The sequence below is a fragment of the Dama dama genome, chromosome 20, assembly GCF_033118175.1.
Source record: "Dama dama isolate Ldn47 chromosome 20, ASM3311817v1, whole genome shotgun sequence".
NCBI lineage: Eukaryota > Metazoa > Chordata > Mammalia > Artiodactyla > Cervidae > Dama > Dama dama.
Window position 1 is genome coordinate 100,983,498 of NC_083700.1, and position 20,610 is coordinate 101,004,107.

General features: G+C 43.0%; 1 protein-coding gene across 1 annotated transcript in view; it reads left to right on the forward strand.

Annotated features, from left to right (window-relative positions):
• HIVEP3 (HIVEP zinc finger 3) overlaps positions 1–20,610 on the forward strand; it is a 533,741-nt gene that overhangs the window by 108,040 nt on the left and 405,091 nt on the right. Inside the window, exon 2 of the mRNA XM_061122237.1 lies at positions 10,990–11,101. The gene's annotated coding sequence lies outside the window, so the exon portion shown is untranslated. The remainder of the gene's footprint in view (positions 1–10,989; positions 11,102–20,610) is intronic.

Genomic DNA, 20,610 nt, shown 5'->3' on the forward strand with positions numbered 1-20,610 from the left:
TCAATAAGAGACAAAGTGATAGGTAAGAAGTGGGTTTATTTAGAGAGAAATACATTCCACAAACAGAGTGTGGGTCAGCTCAGAAGGTGAGTATGGCCCCAAAATATGACACGGTTAGTTTTTATGGACTGGATAATTTCATAGGCTAATGAGTGGGAGGATTATTCCAACTATTTTGTGGGAAGGAGTGGAAATTTCCAGGAATTGGGCTCCCACTCACTTTTTGGTCTTTGATGGTCAGTCTTGGAACTGTCATGGTGCTGGCAGCTGTGTCATTTAGCTTGCTGATGCCTTATGAAGAGTGCATCCTGAGGATTCAAGGTCTGGTGGAAGTTGACTTGTCTGCCATCTTGAACTTATTTTGTTCTAATCAGTTTATAGCATGTCCTTGGGCTATGTCGTTCCTTGTGCCCTGCTCCTTTTCCTTCTGTTTCAGTGTGGAGACACCTTTCGACTGTAAATGAGACTTGTAGATGAACATCTTTCATTGCTATGTTGGCCCCCAGGTGATTCACTGAACTGTTAGTCTGAGAGTTGCTGATCAGACCATCTAACTCAACTCCTCTGGAGACATTCAGTTTTGAGGGGTGTTCTTTAACTCTTTCTATATCTTACTTTGGCTTTTTATCCAGTCTTAACTAGGTCTTGGAAGTGATGATGACCTAAAAATCTCTTTTAGAAAACTGCTTTGTGAGAAAAGCTAATTTTCTTTATCCTTCTAGGGAGGGATGAAAATTTTTTCCTTCTCTTCTTTCTTTTACTGACTTGATCATTGTGGCGAGGGGCTGCAAACCAGCAGTCCATCTTCTGATGTCAATGCTAGCCTACATGCCCTTTGTTTATTTATATTGAAGTTGGATTTGCAAGGAAACCTGGTCTCTTATTACCACACTGTTTCACACACTTAACGTTGTTTGCTGGGCCCCTGAAGGCATGTGAGTTTTTTCACCCCAGGTGAATGTAATAAGTTGCATATAATTTCTGGTATTTACTCACGATCTGTGCTAGTCAGAGTTCTTTCCAGTCTAAACAAAATATCTCATCCTGCTCCTATAGTTGGTTAGATTCTTTGTGTGGTTGTAGACTCTGACTTGCTTTTTATTATGACTTTCACTTGTTTGTTCTTGCAACATTCTTAAATGGGCTGTGAGTTGCTGAAAGACAGCCTTTCCCCCACCCTGTGCCCTGTACACACACGTAGAGTTGATGTTGCCAGGAGATGCAAACAGAAGCCAGGTGGTCACAGGGAATGGGAGCTGTGAGGTCTGTCTCAGTGCTGAGTTGGCACTCAGAGTACCCATTTGGGGCCCCTGGATGCCTTGCCACTGGCTGCCTGCAGTAGGGTCTCACCAGATCTGAGAAGTTTGTTTTGTGCCATACTACACTCCTTTTGCACTAGAAACTTTTCCGATATTATTCCCTGGTTACTGAGGTCCCAGATAGTGCCTCTCACATCTTAGGTGTAAGAGGTAAAAGAAAGGTTAAGAACTAATGCCCTGAGGTTTTGTTTGTTTTGCCTGTGTGTGCCTTTAGATTCTGAAAAATGCACTTTTAGGTAACCAGAAGCAAGAAAGAAGATGCACGTTGACCTTGGCTGGTTTTTTGTGTATTGGAAACCACCCTACCAAGATCCCCAGACAGGGTGAATGACTGTAAAAAGGGAGTGGATCTTGAGCCCGCACTTTGTTTTTTAAACACCATTCTAGGGTGTTGTTCCACTCTAAGCAATGAAAGCTCTGAAGGAATTTAGAAGAAAACCCCCATTATCTTCAGTTGTCTCTCATCTCAAGTACCACATTAAGAGTTTTCTGACCTTCTCTCTGGTGGGCAGGTCATCTTTTTCAGCATGATTCAGTAACTTTATTTTCTATCTTTCTCTTTGATCATATGGACACGAGGTGGGAACCAAAAGGACCTAAGGTTTAAGCCTCATGCTGACATTTTACTGGATAATTACCTTTGGACAAGGACATATTCATGATCATATTCATCATCTGCAAAAAAGGGGGTGGAAATCTGCCTTGGAGATTGTTTGGTAAGAATAACATGTCCCTATTTTGCAGATAAGGAAACCTGAGGCAGGAAAGGATTAAGCAGTTGGCTTAAACCCAGAGGGTTTGAATCCATATAGTCTGACATTACTCAGAGCCTGCACACTCTGTCTTTCTGCCATCCTGCTTTGCAGAAGGTCAACATGTACTTACTTCTCACCTGTCTTAAAATGTTAGAGGTTTCTGAAAATACTGTCCGCTGTTCTACACTGAACAGTTCCTGAGTTTGGTGCTTGGGGTATTTTTATCTTTGACTCTAAATCTTGCAAGGAAAGCCAGCAATAAACTCTTTAGGTGTGCAAAGACAGGGTAGGTGCCCATGGTCTTAGATAAAGAGAGGTTTGGATGGGCTCTGTTTTCATCAGTGTTTATGGATAATAGTTTTCTGCCCCAACTGGGGTATTAGTAGTTACTGTTTCAAAAAATTAAAATTAGTACTTTAAAAATGAATAAGTGAATGAATGAATCAGTGAAATATTTAATAAATAACACTGAGGAAGTTCACAGAAGAGTGCCTGGAACACAGTAAGCTCCTCATAGCTGCTTGTCTCCATCTTCCATACCTTCTCCTTCATTTGACCTTAGTTTAATCTGTTATTTTCTTCCCCCACAAACTGAGGTCACAGTCTTCTCCATTATATTATACTTAACATTGATCAGGTATTTTGATAAGCACTGTGTTTAGTTAGAGTGCCACACCTAAAGTGCTTCTTGAAAAATGACATGAAATTAGAAGGGACAGTAGCTACTTTGGATGACAGAATTGGGTCCCAGGTGTCAGGGTGAAATGATAGACTGATTCTTACAAGGTCAATGCAAGGTCTTGTGATGGTGTCCAGAAAATTAACTGCATGATTGCAGAATGGAGGAGATGTGTGTCTTAGCGGCCACAAATATAAAAAATACTCGGGAGTTAAAATTGATAGTTGTATTGGTTAGGGCATAGATTCACTTGCTGTCACAAAGACCTAAAATAACAATGGCTTAAGTAAACTACAAGTTTATTTCTCTCTCAGACTGAGAATAAGCAGTATTGGGTAAAATGGTAGCACCAGAGACCCTTGATCCTTCTATGTTGTTGCTCTGCTACCCTTCATCACAGGACTGTCAGATCCACCTTCCACCCAATGGCAAAGGGGAAAGGGAAGGGCATGGTCCTCCCCTTTAAGAGCAGGACTAGAAAATTACACTAGTCATGTCTGGTTACATCCCATTGGCTAGAACTTTGCCTGCTGGCCACACCTTATGATAAGGGAGACTGGGAAATGTAGTATTAAACTGGTAGCCATATTCCTAGCTTTTTATTACTAGGTAAGAAGGGGAGAGAGAATGGGTACTGACTGAACAATTAGCAGCCTTACAGTTAAGTTGGTATGATACAAGAGTGCAAAAGACTTTTTTGTTTGCACAAATGTCTTGGGTAATCTTACACTGTATTAATAGAAGTATAGTATCTTCTAGAACAGGAATTGGTAAACTTTTTCTGAAAAAGGCCACATAATAAACATTTTCAACTTTGCAGGCCATATATAGTTTATATTGAAAATTCTTCTTTTTTTTTTTACAACCTTAAAAAATGTAAACACCATTCTTAGTTCATAGACTGTTAAAAAATATAACCTACATGGAGGGCTAGTTTGCCAACTGCTGTTCTAGAACAAGAATGGTGATAAGTCTGGGATCTTATCTAAAGATATACAAGAATATGTCCAGAGGAGGTGGTCAGGATGAGAAAGGAACTTTGATGAATTCACAAGAGCAGTGATTGAAGGCATTAGTTACTTTCAGTCTGGAGAAGCTGAGACTCTTAAAAAAATTTTTTTTTTAATTTATTTACTTGGCTGTACTAGGACTTAGTTGTGACACACAGGATCTTCAGTCTTTGTTGTGGCATGCGAGGTCTTTTAGTTGTGGCATACAGGATCTAGTTAGTTCCCTGACCATGGACCGAACATGGACCCCCTGCATTGGGAGTGTGGACCACCAGGGAAGTTCCCAAAGCTGAGACTCTTAGTGAAATGATCATTATCTTTAGATATTTGATTGATAGTCAGGTGGTTTGGAGAGACCTTTGTTCTATAAGTATCCAAAGGGAAGAACTAGAATCAATGAGAGATGCTCTGGGAGACAGACTGCTGCCTGGCATAAGGAAGAACTTTCTCATTATTAATTATTATTTGTGGAGTCTTTATTGCCAGGCAGTGTTCTAAGCCCTTTACATAGATAGTTTCACTTTAACCTCAACAGCCCCGACAGTTAGGTACCACCTCTACTTTATGGATGAGACAAAGCAGCATTAGAAGGTTATATAGCTTTCCCAGGCGTACATGCTACTAAGTGGTGGAGCCATATTAACTACAACTCTCTATTGCCACCTTGCATACAAATTAAATGAGATTAGATTTGTATATAATTTAACAATGCCAGGCACACAGTAAGTATTGTTTCTGGTAATAATAATTATTATAATCTCTAGGAAGTACTATCTCTCATCATGGTGGATATGTTAGTTTCCTGTTGCTCCTATAACAAATGACCACAGACTTTGGGGCTTAAAACAATATTTTGTTTCCTTAGAATTCTGGAGTCCAGAAATATGAAATCAGTTTCACTGGGCTAAGATCAAGGTGTCAGCATGGCTGTGCTTCCTCCAGAGCCTCTAAGGGGGGGATCTGTTCCTTGCCTCTTTCAGCTTCTGGTGCTTCTGGGTTTCCTTGGTTGGTAGCTGTATCATGCCAATCTTGGCCCCTGTGGTCACATTTCCTTCTCCTCTCTGCCTTCTGCCTCCCTCTCTCTTTTTCTTTCTTTCTTTTTTTTTTTTTTTTATTATTCATGTGCTTTATGTATGCTTCAAACTTTAAACTTTTAATGTTATATTGTGTGTGTGTGTGCTTAGTCACTCAGTTGTGTCTGACTCTTTGCGACCCCATGGACTGGTAGCCACCAGACTCCTCTGTCCATGGGGATCCTCCAGGCAAGAATGCTAGAGTAGGTTGCCATACCCTCCTCCAGGGGATCTTCCCAACCCAGGAATTGAACCCAGGTCTCCTGCATTGCAGGTGAATTCTTTACTGTCTGAGCCACCAAGGAAGCCCATGTTATACTGAAGTATAGCCAATTAACAATGTTGTGGTAGTTTCACGTGAATAGCCAAGAAACTCAGCCGTACCTAGACGTGTATCCATTCTCCCTCAAACTCCCCTCCCATCCAGACTGTCCCGTAACATTGAGCAGAGTTCCATTGTTCCATGTGCTATACAGTAGGCCCTTTTGGGTTATCCATTTTGAATATAGCACTGTGTACATGTCCATCCCAAACTCCCTAACTATCCTCCCCACCCGGAAACCATAAGTTTGTTTTCTAAGTCTGTGAGTCTCTTTTTCTGTTTTGCAAGTAAGTTCATTTGTATCATTTCTTTTTTGATTACATATATAAGGAATGTCATATATTTTTCCTTCTCTTCCTGACTTACTTCATACAGTATGACACTATGTAGGTCCATCCATGTTGCTGCAGTTGGCATTATTTCATCCTTTTTAACGGTTGAGTAATATCCCATTGTGTATATGTACCACATCTTCTTTACCCATTCCTCTGTTGATGGACACTTAAGTTGCTTTCAGGTCTTGGCTATTGTAAAGAGTGCTGCAATGAATGTTGGGGTGCATGTATCCTTTCTGATCATGCTGTTTTCTGGATATATGCTCAGGAGTGGGATTGAAAGGTCATATGGTAGGTCTGATTTTAGTTTTTTTAAGGAACCTCCATACTGTTCTCTATAGTGGCTGTACCAACAGTGCAGGAGGATTCCCTTTTCTCCACATGCTTTCTAGCTTTTGTTGTCGATTTTTTGATGATAGCTATTCTGACTGGTGTGAGGTGATATCTCATTGTAGTTTTGGTTTGCATTTCTCTAGTAATTAGCAATGTTGAACATCTCTTGTGTCTATTGGCCATTTATATGTCCTCATTGGAGAAATGTCTATTCAGTTCTTCTGCTCATTTTTTGAGTGGGCTGTTTGTTTTGATGCTGTTAAGTATCATAAACTGTTTGTAGATTTTGGAGACTAATCGCTTATTGGTCATGACATTTGCAAACATTTTTTCCCCATCTGTGGGTTGTCTTTTTGTTTTGATTATTGTTTCCTTTTTCTGCCTCCCCCTTATAAGGCTACTTGGATTATTTTTAGTACCTTCCCAGATGATCCAGGATAACCTTCCCATCTCAGGAGCCTTCAATTAGATACATCTTTTGCCATATAAGGTAATAGTCAGTTTACATAAGTGAAAGTTTTTGGGGGGCCGCTATGTAGCCTACCACAATGGTATTTAAATAGATTGAATAACCACTATTTTTCTATTCTTTCCACTATTAGGAAAAAAAAAACCCAGCAACTTTATAACATTCTATGATTTATATGATTTATAGCACCTGTTTTTCCTTGCAGTATTGTGTGTGTGTATATGTGTGGAAACAGAATATATTTTGTATAAGGTATGAGTTAGAAGCAATACTGAACACCACACTGACACTGTTTGTTGAACAATACATTTTTTCCTCCCATTGATTTAAAATTCAGTTTTTATCACCTATCACACAGCAAACACTATACTTGAAGCTGTTTCTTAACGTTATTCAATTCCATCATCCATTTTTAGGTTTCTGCAATTGTGCTATATTATTTTATTTATTGTAGCATTTAAGTAGATACTCATAGCTGATAAATTCAGTTCCTCTCTATTCTTCTTTTTCAATTTTCTTGGCTAATGGCTCTTCTACTCTTTTCTTTCTCATTGTGTATTTGAACTTAAAAAATTCTTTATTACATTTTAATGTGGTCTTGGGAAGAGAGGTGATAAATGGAGTTGTAATTGCCTTCCATAATGATCCTCCCACCCTATTTTTTTTTGTGTGTGTGATTTTACTTACCCATCTCCATTGAGATTTTCCAGTTTTTTGGATGAAATCATATGGAAATTTAATTCCAGATTTCTTGATTTCTTTCTCTAGTCCTCTCTTTATTTCTACCTATCTTATGTTAACAATTAAACTTTACTACCACATTATCAATTGTATTTGTACTTAACCATACATTTTATTGGCTTTATTCATTACATTTTCTTATATAATATCTTTTTTCTTGAGTTTATTATTCTGGCTTATTTTTTCCATTGGCTGGAACAGATATTCAAATAATCTTTTCTTTCTTTAATTTAATAAAGGATATTTCTGTGTCTTTGAACATGCCTTTCTTTTGTCATCACATGTGAGAGAAATTATAATTTGGCAGATGGTTGAATTCTTGAGTTACAATAAGATTTCCTGAGAATTTTATAAAAATCGTGCCACTGTCTTTTAGCCTCGTGTTGCAGATGTGAGGTATGCTGTCAGTCTGATTTTCTTTCCTTCTAAGCAACTTGATTTTCCTCCTCTATCAGGAAGCCTGTAGTTGTTTCTTTTTGTTCTTGGAGTCAGAGACTGCATCTAGAATTGTGTATTCTTTCAGTATTCCTGCTACTCAGCACTCGATAGACCCATATGATCTAAGGCCTCCAGTCTCATCAGCTCGAGGAAATGGTCTTCTATTTCTCCCTTGATTGTTGCTGTTCCCCTTTCTTAATGATGTCATCTCCTTCCAGTACTTCTATTAGACTAATATAGGCTGTTCTGCATGTCTCTGTTATGACTTGTGTCTTATTTGACTGTAAATATTTTTCTTCTTCTGTTTTTTCTGTCTTCTTCATCTTTGTGTGTGTGTGTGTGCGTGCATGTGTATGTGTGGGATACCTAAATAAAATGGGGTGCTGTCTCTATTCAGACTTTGACTTTTTCCTATATTAGGGACAAACTTCCCACTTTCCAAAGATGTTAGGGAATAATTGCTGTTCTGTGTGGAGAGAATCTTCCTAGTTCCTAATGTCCTTTCATTTGCCTCTGAGCTGATGTCTGTGACCCTCATGTGACCTTTGATCCTCTGAGCTTGGGGTTTTCCAGGACCCTTTTCTGGCAGTCTGTGCACGTTCTTCTTAAGGGGCCTAGGGAGAATCATGTGTGGACTTATCAGCACTAATCAGCCTTTCCTAACAGATCTCTCATCGACTTCATATCTTCCCCATATTCTTCAAAATTTTGGCTTTGTTGATGGCATCTTTCTCTGGGTCCCAGCACTGCCACTATTGTTTCAGTCATGTACATATGGGGTTTTGTTTTGGTTTTGGGTTTTTTTTGGAGGAGAAGGAAGGAGTAAATATCTAAGCCCAATTTTCTCTCCCCCAAACGCAAAACTCCAGAGTAGAAACAGCCGACAGGAGTGAAGTATCACATGCATGGCTTAGTGGAATAACCTTTGAACTACCTCAGCTCTGGGAGGCTTGTCTCTGAAGTCTAAAGAATAAAGCAGCATAATTAAAGGTTTGAGAAACAACTTTTACACCACAGTCCAGAGAGATGGGGTTTAATTTTAGCCAGGAGAACAGAGTGAGGTGAGACTGAAATGGTGAGTCACACTGAACCTGCTAAAGATACAGCCAGAGAGACTATGCTTCAATTACAGTCAAAATGATTCAGGTTGGTCACCACAAAGACCAGTTAACTCTGAAACACTTGGGTGGCATCACAAAGCATTGGGTAGCCAAGTCAGGAAGCCTCTTTTTCTGGTGAGTTTTCTTGGAGGGTTAAGAGCTGTTCTATTTAAGGGAAGAGGATGGACTAATTTGTCTTCCGGTTTCCCCTGGGATATTATGGTTATGATACCTTAGTGCATGTGATATTAGATGGGGGATGAAGAGCAGCAACAGATAAACTGCCAAGGATAAACAATTTTGTTTTCCCCGAGCCTTACTGATAATTTTTATTTTTCAGTGTGAGGAGAGAGAGTTTTATATCAGGAACACTTTCTCCAAATCTTTAAAACCGAATGGAGACATCTTCCTGCTGGGAAGAACAGGAATTTCAGTGGTTCCCTTCCTCCCTGCAGTTGGAGGCAGTTCAGCTCCTAGCCTGGCTGGAGACTGGATCCACATCCCCTGGCGGTCCCCTCCCCCAGGGCGGGGTAGGGAGACCAGCAGGGAGGAGAGGGCCTGCGGCAGACCAGGGAGGAGAGTGACAAGCTCCCGGTGGCAGGCAGGTCTTCGCCTTGTCACAGAGCCTCCTGGGCTCAGGTCTGGGGTGGCCGCGGGAGAGTCAGTTCCAAGCTGTGTGGCTGTTGACATTTCCGGCTGCCGGTGCCCAGCCAATCAGTGAGAGGCCCAGCTAGCTTGGGTGATGACACATGAAATATGATAATTTTCTGCTAAAGAGCCCTGGAAACTGGGAGAGAAGGGAGTGTGTGTGTGTGTGTGTGTGTGTGTGTGTGTGTGTGCCTGGGAGAGGGCAGTGCAGGCAGTGGCTGTGACGAGGTGAGAGGGTGACAGTGCATTGGTTTTAGTGGTTTGCCCAGGGAGGGTGGGCTCTGAGACCAGGGCTAGAGGGACTGCCCAGGAGTGGCTGTGGGGACATCGGGGTGGCTTTTCAGGTAAGCTACTAGTGTTGTTGCTGCTGGGCGGGAACCAGGGGACCAACAGCCAATGCTATTCTGAAGCCCTGGGGTTCTTGGGGTAAAAAAGAAACTGTAAAAGGCATTTTCCTTCCTTCCAAACATACATGAGGTGGGGAGTTTTGGTTTCTTCTCAGTGCTGCTGCTTTAAAAGCCAAAACAAAACTGGACTAATAAACACCAGCTGGGTGGCTAAAGTACTTAATTAAAAAAAAAAAAAAATTAGGGCAGGGTGGGGGTTGTTTATCCTCAATCCCCAGCCCCCATTTTTCTACCTTAATTCTTAATCTAGCCCTGGTGGGGGGCGGGGGGGGGGTGGAGAAACAAAACCCAACAACCAAACAAAACCCTGTTAACAAAATCTTGAAGAAGAAGGACCTAAGTCTGGATCTTAGAGATGGTGAAGGTTCAGGTGGTAGTTTTGATTCTGGATTCTGGTTGGAAAAAAAAAAAAAAAGTGTGTTGGAACAAGATCTGGTTCTAGATTATAAGTAGTGCTAGAGGAGTCTTTAATTTGAGGACATGGCAATGCCCTGTGATTAATTTTGAGTTGGCAGGGCCCCCCACTTCCTTCAGCTGCCCTGCCAGGCTTCCTAGTCCTTTATCAGCAGGTAGGAGCTTCTGAGGGGCGACACTCATGCTGACAAGTGTCCCTGGCATTGTCTGACCCCATGAACATGTGTGTTCCGAAGTGAAGGATGGTAGTGTTTACATAACATGCTGATTAGTCACTAAGGAACTCGTCACTGCAATAAATATGTGTCTAGTTTTATGGCTTGCCTTTGCTAGTTCTCTCTCTGTGTATATATATATGTGTGTGTATATATATATATATGTTTGTATGTTTGTAAAAAGGCACCGATGAATGAGATCATTATCTCTGCATGCAAGCCTGCCCTGTGGCTTTAGGCATGGGACTGGCTTCTTGCTCTTGGAGTGACAGCTATTCAGAAGTGATAATTGGTGTACTGTATCTTTAAAAGGTTAAAACCCCTTTCAAAAAAGGTCTGAACTCATAGTGGAAAAGACAGGGTAGGCAGGGGTTGGCTCTGGATTCAGAAAACAGCTGCTGATTAGATGCCGTGTCTCTGGGCTGCGTTTATTCCGTGTTTTTCAGCAGCAGGAATTCAAGAGGGATGCTGCTGTTTGGGTTTCTGATCGTGATTTATATTTATTCAGAGGAATAACAGAGGGTGGATCTGTTCCCGGCGCGAGCATGCTCACAACCAGCCGACTCTCCCATTATCCAACTGCCTAGTTTGGTGCCTCAATGTACATGTATATTTCGTGTGCATATGTGTGTATACAAACACGCATGCATGCCTGGATGGACATATGTGTGCACAGCTTATTTTTTAAGGACAGTTCTTTCAATAAGGTCTTTACCCCTTACTTGAAACAGGTGTTCAGGAAAAAAATGCACAAAATCCTGACTGACCGGAATAATTCATGAAGAAGGGGCTGGATCCGTGGGTCAGAGAACACAGGACCAGTGTGCCATCCCAAGGCCGAAGGTAGGGGACTCTGGATTTCTATTCGGCTGATGGTTGCCTCGCATTTTATTTATTGTTTTTTGCCTGCGGCCGCCGCGGGCAAGTGAAATAGCGAGCTGCGATTCCATGTTGTCGTGGCCCTTCTTGGGCGAGGTGTCCGCGGGCAGAGGCGCGGGGAACGACCGGGTGGGCGGCCGCGGGGCGTGCGTTGCCCTCGGTGGGCTGAGCGGGCTGCCGGGCCGGGTGCCGGGGGAGCGGCTGGAGCCTCAAGTGACCCCCGCGCGTCAATCACGGCGGCGGCGGCGGCGGCGGCGGCGGCAGTAACCCTGTGCGCGCCGCGTGCTCCCAGCTCCTGGCGGCCCCGCTGCACCCGCGCACTGGTGGCTGACTCTGCTCTGAACCTCAGCGGTCAGGCGGATGCCTAGTTCGCCGCAGAACCTGCAGTTTCTTCAGCTGCCCTGGCTGCGGCTCCAGGATTGTTCAGCACCGCCCCCCCACCCCCCTCCAGACCCCTGCGAGCCCCCTCTGTTGCCGAAAATGAAATCCAATCGGAGGATGCTAGGTGCCCAGGCAGATGGGAGATCTTCTCCAGGTCCCTGAAATCCTAGCGCCCCTCTGCAAATGTTCCGAAAGCAAAATCACAACCTCGCGCCCACCCCGAGAAAAGCAAAGCAAACCCAAACTCTTCCTCTGTTGGGGAGTCTTGCCTTACCGCTAGCAAAGCAAGTACCCCCTCTCCCAGTTGTGTCCCACATTTTACCATCCTTCAAAATTAGAAACACCGCGGGTGCTGAGTGGCTCCCGCTGAGACGGTAGGAGCTGCTGGAGGACTCTTTTCCTGAGTGTGTCAGACAATCTGAACTCGCCGGGACTTGGAAGGAAGTCGTGGCAAGGCGCTGGGGGCCAGGCTTAGGTTTGGTTGATCGCAACTTCTTTGGTTCATGTTGCAGGTTCGCAGGTCTGGATGACTTCTTTGGGGGTCGAGGATGCAGGCAGGAGGGTCTTCGGGGTCTGGTTGCTGGGTGAGCGGCCCCTGGGCCCTCTTTCTGCTATGCACCTCAAGTTTCGGGCCACCATTGGAATTGTAACCTCAGCAGTCGGCTGCTCGCCACCCCCTAGCCGTGTCTGGTGCTTCGGTTGTGGTTGTGTTAAAACTTGCTTGCTTTTGGGCTGTTGGGGAAGGGGAAGAGAGGCGCCTGAGGTGTGCGCTAAACTGATCTCCATCCGAGCAGTTCTCTAGCCCTTGTTTGCATGATTATGTAATTTCAACTAATGATCAGACCGTGCACCCCAGCAGCTCCCACCATCTCCTGGTCCTCCCCCAGACTGAAGAAGCTGGGTCCTATGTTTAAGATGCTTTTATGTAACTCTGTGTATTAGGGGACAGGGAGAGTGTGGGAAAGAGAGAGAACTATTTGAGCAATTTATGTGAGGAACGGGAGTGGGGTGGGAGGCAAAAATCACGTGTCCATTGGGATGAGCTTGGAATTGGCTTTGGGTTGGTGTTGATCTAAAGATCCTCCCACATCCCTTTTGGCCAGTCATTGCTTGTCTGGACTTTCATGTGGTCATTTCACCCCTGCTTGAACCAGGGAGAAGGTTGACCGTCATCCCTGCAAGAACCCTGGGTGACTAGCTTGATGCACAACCGGAATCCCGAATCCAGGGTGACCACCAGGTTCATTTGTTTTAGGTCCCAGCTGTTCCTCATGCTTCCTGCTAAGGGAAAGAGTTTCTGCCACTCGTAGGGTTTCAGTTTTGCTCTGGGGTTGGGCCACAGTGTGTGGCGGAATAGCAGAACCCAGATGCTGGCTGAGCTGCTTGACATATGCTCTTTAAAGTTCTGATAACTTGCAGACACTGGAGGCCCTGTACATTCTTGCATTAAATACTGTGGGATTATTACTACGTTTTGCAAGGTAGGAGAACACCTGTCCCACAGAGATATCTGCAGGCAAAGGGGGGAAGGTGGGTATGACACTTAGCCCTCTCTCCTTCCATCTGTTTAGCTAAAGCACTCACAGGACACAGAACTGTTGCAAGTTTTTATCACATCCCTTAGTGCCTCAGCCTCGGCCTCCTGGGCAGACATTAATTTCACGGTAAGTCTGGTCCCTTCAGGGGCTTCCCAGGTGGCACAGTTGGTAAAGAATCCACCTGCCAATGCAGGAGACTCGGGTTTGATCCTTGAGTTGGGAAGATTCCTTTGGAGGAGGAAGGAAATGGCAACCCACTCCAGTATTCTTGCCTGGGAAATTCTATGTACAGAGGAACCTGGCAGGCTACAGCCCATGGGGTCGCAAAGGGTCAGATGTGACTGAGCGTGTGCACACACACAAGCACACACGGACTGGCCTCTTCAGCCTCAGATGGTTTTACTGTCCTCAACACTCTGCTGTATCTGCTCTAAGGGCCCATGACAAAGGGTGTGCATTTGGCAGTGGATGATGTGCCCCACGGGCGCTGTTATTGAACTGTCTCCACCCACTGTCTCAGTGGCAGCCACCCTCCTTAGAGTGGAGAAGCATGTGCTGCCTTTGGGTTCTTGCCAAGTGAACCATTGAGGCACTCAATGTGTGAAAAATACCGGCAAGCAGAAATCCTGGCAGATTCCAGGCCCCGACTTGATGGAAGATAATGTTAAGAAAGCTGTGTGACAACTGGATAGCTTTTAACTTGTCTCTAACTTGCTCTGTGAGTTCCCTGATGCCTTTCAGGTCCTTTTCTGCTCTCCAAGCTGCCCATCAAGGAAGCTCAGACATGTTGTTCTTCATTCTCTTTCTGATGAAATCAAAGCATATTTATAAATCAGCAGATACACTGGGCAAGCAGGGCAGGAAATACTGGCTATATGAATAGACAGCACTGGTCTTTCAGACCAGACTTAGACAAAGCCCTTGACCAAAGTCATTCTTCATTCTGTAAAGTGGGTGTCACCATCATAGCCTTACCAAGTGCACTGAAATATCTTGAGAAGAAAATGAGTTGGGCTAAAAAGAAACATGTCTCCTATAGTTGCTGGGTGTTAGGATGATACCATGACCATCTGGAATGCACATTGACAGAGTGTCACTTATCCAGTTGGGACCTAAGTGATAAAGCAAGAGAGATATTGTAAGTCATGAGCTCAGGTCAGGTATTATAGCCATTGGAAAATTTCATTGCAGAAAATTTCATACCGTCTTGCAGGATTCATTTACACAAAGTTCTAAGAGGCTCTGTGATTAGTTTGCAAATACACCCAGCAAATTGGACAAGATTGATAAAGTAGTATATAAGGTTTCCTATATAGCTCTTTTGTAAAATATCACTAAGAAGTATTAGTAATGTAAGACAGAAATACTAAACAAGTTTAAAATAAAATTTAAAAGGCACGGGAATTCAAAGCATAGAATTTAATATAAGTATTTAATGGGAGCAATTCAGTGAAATTTTATGCATTTTGATGGGTCTTCAGAACTCTGTTTTGTAGCTTAAAAACTGATGCTTACAGTGACTTTTATGCACCAAGAGGAATTTAAATGACTTTTTGTGTGCCCAGTTTCAAAAAGCATAAGAATTTGAAGTATACCTCAAATGACTTTTTTCAACATGATGCTAAAAGAAAAAACTTCATTTATGCAGGACAACAGAATACCTGAGTTTTCTGGACAGCCAAAGACTTACTGATCAAAATTATGTTATAACTATAAGCACCCCCCCCCACTGAAATTAATTGAGAACTGTATGATATTTTGCTGAAATTTGGCAGGGAACTATTATGCTAGAATTAGTAGTGCTTATGTTCTCATATATGAAGTTGTAGAAAATTCTAAGAAGAAGGCATGGGAGCCTCAGCCTGTCTTGTTGTGACCAGAGACACATTTAGAACCTTCTAACTTGGCAACTTTAATGCTAAATAATTGGAAGAGACTGGATAGTGGAAAAGATGACATAGGAGAGGTGTGTGTTTCTTAGGTCAGTGTCGGGAGTGTGGACTCCCCCCCACCAGTGTGCTGTTGAAAAAGTTCAAGGTGGCATGACAACACCCTCATGTTAAACTGTGGTGTTGGCTCAATGCAGACATGGTGCTCAAAACTGGAAGAATGTGTGAGTTACACAAGCAGTGCTGAGCTTTGTCCAACCCTCTGCCAATTTGCTTAGTTACAACGTGTTCCAAGACAAAGGCAACAGGAAAAAACAAAAGTAGAAGAAAATGAATGCTGACACTTTTTAAAGAGTACTGTTTTTAAAGTTTAATGCATATGTTGAAAATGTGAAGACCCTAATTAAAAGGACCAGAAGAGTCTCACTCAGTTTCTAGACACAGAAATTCATCATTTTGGTAAATTATTTGAAAAAAGTTTTGAACTTGTTAAAAGAAACTGTCAGTAGCAGGCCTTTGAATATGATCAGAAATGTTCAGAACTATCCAAAGTTTCTATGTATATAAGCAAAAGGATACTGATGTAGAAAGATGGATATAAGACTATTCTCTGAAATTCCAAGGGGCTTGAAAGGCAGAGGAGGTAGGAGTTGATTGTGGTTATTGGTGGTGGGGTAACTGAATCACTGTCTCCAAGGGGCTGCCCCTTTGGGAGGATAACATTTGGGAATTGGGCTTGGGCTATTGATCTGGTCTGTCCATGAAAAACATGCATGCATGAGTGATGTGATTCCTTTATTTTTTACTTTTACAAAATACCAGGTGTGGCTGGCCACCATCGGAAAAAAAGGAGAAAGGTGGAGCTTTACATCTAGATGTTCAGTAGAGGTGAACTGAGACTACATCTTAGATTCAAGTAGCGAAGCCAGGGAAAGCCTACAGAAGCCAATCTCAAGAATCTTGGAGCTCTCTGGATGTCCATGGGTCCTTGAATTGGAGGTCAGGGCCAACATTAAAAAAAAAAAAGAGTACTAGACATGACTGGGATCCAAAGAAAAATTGGTAAACAAATGGTAGAGACGGAAAAAAGAAAACCAGTGTTATTAATACATGGGATGCTCTGCTGAGCCTCTGTTATCAAACTTGGTCTGTTCAGGACTTACAGGCTCAGTGTTAGATGCTGAAGCTGTCTTTAAATCAGAGGAGCCCTGATTAAAACGGACCAACAATTTTATTAGAAGAAGAATTCTGAAAACCTCCTCAGTCAAGATTCTATGCAGTGGACTCTTGACATTCTTGATGGATGCACCTCAGACCCTTTTCAAATTCCCAAATTTGCAAATGCAGAAAAATTTGCATAGGCTCTTGACTTCCTTCTGAATCAGGTTTCTGTCCAGAGAGGAGAGGTTCCCATAATTATTCACAGCCCTCCAATGATTTGCCTTTTCAGCTTGCACTCAAGGAAGTAATTTCACATCCAGAGAGTTTCTGTTTCCCTGTTGGTGTGTTGGGAAGGGGAGCTTTGACAAGACTCTCTCTCTGACTCTTGTGCTATGTAGTTTTGCTACACAGTTCACATTTGTGCTTTAGAAAAAAGAGAGTTGCCATGTGGTGTGACTCTTAGGAGTGGTTCACAAATAACTGAAAATAGCGAATGGTGAGTCTACAGATGCCAAGCAGCTGTTGAAGCTGCTAAAAAAATCACACATGTCTGCAACCTCCCAAACATACTCTTTGGCCTTTGATATAGATTTAATACACTCTTAGAAACTTCCCCTGATTGTCAGTGTATTTCAGGAGGAGAACTGGGGCATCACACAGCTGAAGCGTATGGTGAAAGACAAAATGAGAGTATCACCATTTGAAATCTAAGCAAGAGAGACAGAATGTAGTCATTTGCACCATGCCCTCATTTGAAAGATTTCAAAATTTGAGAAGATTCCAGGAGATTAAAAAAAAAAGAAAAACAAAACTCACTATGCTTATGATTATATTAAGTAAAAGAGCCAGAGCAGGATGTACTCTGGAGGTTGGACTTTGCTGCTTCTCATTGAAGGGATTCTTACAAGAATGTTTGTGGAGTGATTTGGGGAGAAGCTCATAGAATTTTCAGTGGGTTTAAGAGTTCCACCAATTACAATTACAATTGAGGAGATCATTTTTGCCAAGCCCCTAGAAGAGTTATGGCAGGAACCATAGAGATATGATATGAGAGTTTCTTATTAAATTTTTCCTAATGAATTCCTTTTAAATGATTTTAATGAAATAACCACTGAATACAAAAGAACACTTGTATACTATATATAAAGGTATAAAGAATAATCATTCTTTATATTATATTAGGACCAACACTCATGTCCTTGCCAGTCAATTTAAGAAAAAAAAGACAGTTACTTTTACATTGGAAGAGTGGTACCTTTCTCCATCCCATCCTACTTCTCCCTTTCTAGGGATAGTCATTTTCTGGACATGTTTGTATCCTTTCCCCATGCTTTTCTTTATTGTCTCACCCTTTATATTTGCATCTCTAGACCAGATATTTAGTCGTATTTGTTTTTAAACAATTACATCAGTGGATTCATACTGCTTATATACTTGTGTTTCTGGTTAGCCCATGCATACCAGAGGCTGCACTGGGTGGCAAATAACAGAAATACTGAAATATTTCCATGTTAGTTGGTGGTGAATTGCTGCTTACCTGAGGACTCCCATGAGACTTCAAGACCCTTCACCTTCCTAAAGGGATTACATCTGGCACAGCAGTGGGTGTTGGTCATCTCTAATACTATGTTTGGAGTCCCTCCTGACTATCAATCCCTGTGCCAACTAGCTGTTAAATATTTCACTCCTAGATTTGTCCATATTGTTTTTTTTTTTGTTTGTTTGTTTGTTTTTCCATTTATTTTTATTCGTTGGAGGCTAATTACTTTACAATATTGTAGTGGTTTTTGCCATACATTGAATGAATCAACCATGGATTTACATGTGTTCCCCATCCCGATCCCCCCTCCCGCCTCCCTCCCCATCCCATCCCTCTGGGTCTTCCCAGTGCACCAGCCCTGAGCACCCGTCTCATGCATCCAACCTGGGCTGGTGATATGTTTCACCCTTGATAGTATACTTATTTCAATGATGTCCTCTCTGAACATCCCACCCTCGCCTTCTCCCACAGAGTCTAAAAGTTGGGTGTAACTCGTTTGTTCATTTTGCTGAACTGTAATTCCATGGAATGAATATAGTATGGTTTATGTATCTATTCTGTTATCAATGAACACAAATTATTATTATTTCCAGTTTTTTGCTGCTGTAAATGGTACTGCTGTGAACTTCCCCCGGTGAGCATATATATAAGTTGACTTAGGGAATATACACAGGAGTAGAATTACTAGTCTCAATTATGGACATCTTCAAAGCTTCCAGAATAATTGAAAATTAATTTCCATCATGTTATGTGAATCTCACCTTGATAAAAAATTTATCAGTTTCTCAGCTTGTGAGTCATTTTAAAATATGTTTTTTTCTAGTATCTAGTTTTCTTAGTTGTTTTCAGTAGAGCTGCCTATATACTTGACCCACCATAGCACTGAAAATGAAAGTCTACAGAGTTTTCTCAGATACCACAATAAACCTTAACTCTTGTTAATTATGAAAGACAATGCTGAGTCTTTTTACAGGATGTATATATTTACACATGTAGACCCCCTGAAGAAGAGAATGGTAACCCACTCCAGTATTCTTGCCTGGAGAATCCCATATACAGAGGAGTCTGGTGGGCTACAGTCCATGGGTTCACAGAGTCAGACATGACTAAGCAACTAACACTTTATTGCAATGATTTATTCAGTTTATTCCATGATTCATTCCATAGATAGGATGGTGTGTGCTTAGCAGTGTAACTTAGACAGGTTTCTTCCAGGTTTTATTATTTTTTTTCTAAGGTAGAAGATGAGTTGGTGCTAGTGGACTGAGTGTGAATATTCTAAACCTGCCAGTAAGAGCCTGGCAAAGTAGAAATGAGTGATATTGAAGAGATGACAGATTAGTCCTGTAAATGCAGAAGCACATCAGCCACTAGGGACTTCGTTCTTCTTTCTTGGTCACCTGGGGGAGCTGATGGGTTTTTGGTTGCTTTCCAGTTCCACACTGTGGCAGTCCTGTTTTGATAGAACAGTTCCCCGAGATCCAGTTCTGTTCCAAACCTAGAACAGAGTGAATTAGGGTTAGAGACTGTCTCTTCCTTCTTTCATTTACTAAGAACTAGGTGCCTAGAGTCACTCACCTCTTCTCCTCTGGATGCCTGTTTGTGTGTGTATGTTTTCCCCATGTGCTGGGCTGGAGTTCTACCTTCATGCCACACTTATTTCTTTATTCTTAGCTTGTTGTTGAATGATAGGTTTCACCACCTGGAGACCAACACTCTTTGGGGAAAAATAAAAGTGCTGTCATCTTATTCTCTAAGACTGGCTCGCTCCATTTCCAGCAAAAGGCTCAGATGGCAGCTGGCATCCCCTGCCTCTCCCACTGCCCGTGTGACTGGTTGTGCTTCGCTGAACTCAACTTTCAGGCCTTTTGGCCAAAGGCTTTCATAGCTCTCTATTGCTGTGAGGGGTTCGTCCAAGAGAGTCCTGACGGATGATTGCAATGTGATTCACCCTAGGCAGGTGGGCCCTGCTTCTCACTTCCTGGAGTGACTTCTGAGCAAAGGGCTTTCAGGTCATCACTGTCCCCTTCCCTTCCTGGGAGGTTGCTAGTCTCGGGGCACAGCAGATGGGCGTTCCGGCTGCCTCGAGCCTCCTGCGGGCCCCGGGGAGGGACCCGTGCCAGTCTCGTGTTCTGTTCCCATGCCCGCTGCCTGCCTGCGCTGTCAATGTCTTGGGTCCTTTCTCGTCCAGCCTGGGGAAGGGGTACCCTGATGTGGTCCTGTCTTACTTAGGGAGCCAGGTGAGAACGGGTTGCGGGCAGCTTTCCTCGTCTACCTCCATCCTTTCCAGGGTTTTGGATGCTAAGAGCTCATCTTGTTGCCACTTCAGAGCAGTATGACCCTCTCCCTTGCTGCATCCCCTCAGCCCTGCCCCCAACCCTGAATGTTCTGGAGAGAACAATTCAAGGGTGAGTGAACATTTTTTCTTGGACAGAGACAAATGATCTCCCTCCCTCCCCAGGCCAAGTGAATCTTGGAAAGGCGCTTCCTCTTTTTCATCTCATATATGCATAGTTTCTACCTGGGAGGCCAGAGTCACAGAGGAGCCCAAGGAGAGCCTCGTGGGCTTGCCAGCCTTCTCTGTGGGTCACTGGCCAGTTTTGCTGAACATCTGCCCCTCTGAGGTCAGCTGCAAATCAGTCTGCCTGGGTGTCTGATCACTTCTAATTTGTAATGGCAGCCCTGGGGATGCTCAGAACTCAGCAGCCTGAGGCTCAGCTTGGAAAGGGCTCTAGAGAGTAGGCTTTCAGGAGAGAGAGGAAGGAAGGAGAGGAGGAAGGATGGAAGGAAGGAAGGGTGGGGAGAAGGAGAGAGGCAAGGGGAAGGGGAGGGAAGAAGGAAGGAAGGGAGGGGGAGGGAGGAGGGAAGAGAGGAAGGAAAGTGGGAAAGAAAGAAAAGAAAAGAAAGAAGTGAAGGAAGCAGAACATACACACTCTCACTCCTAGTACCTCAGAGGGGGCTGTA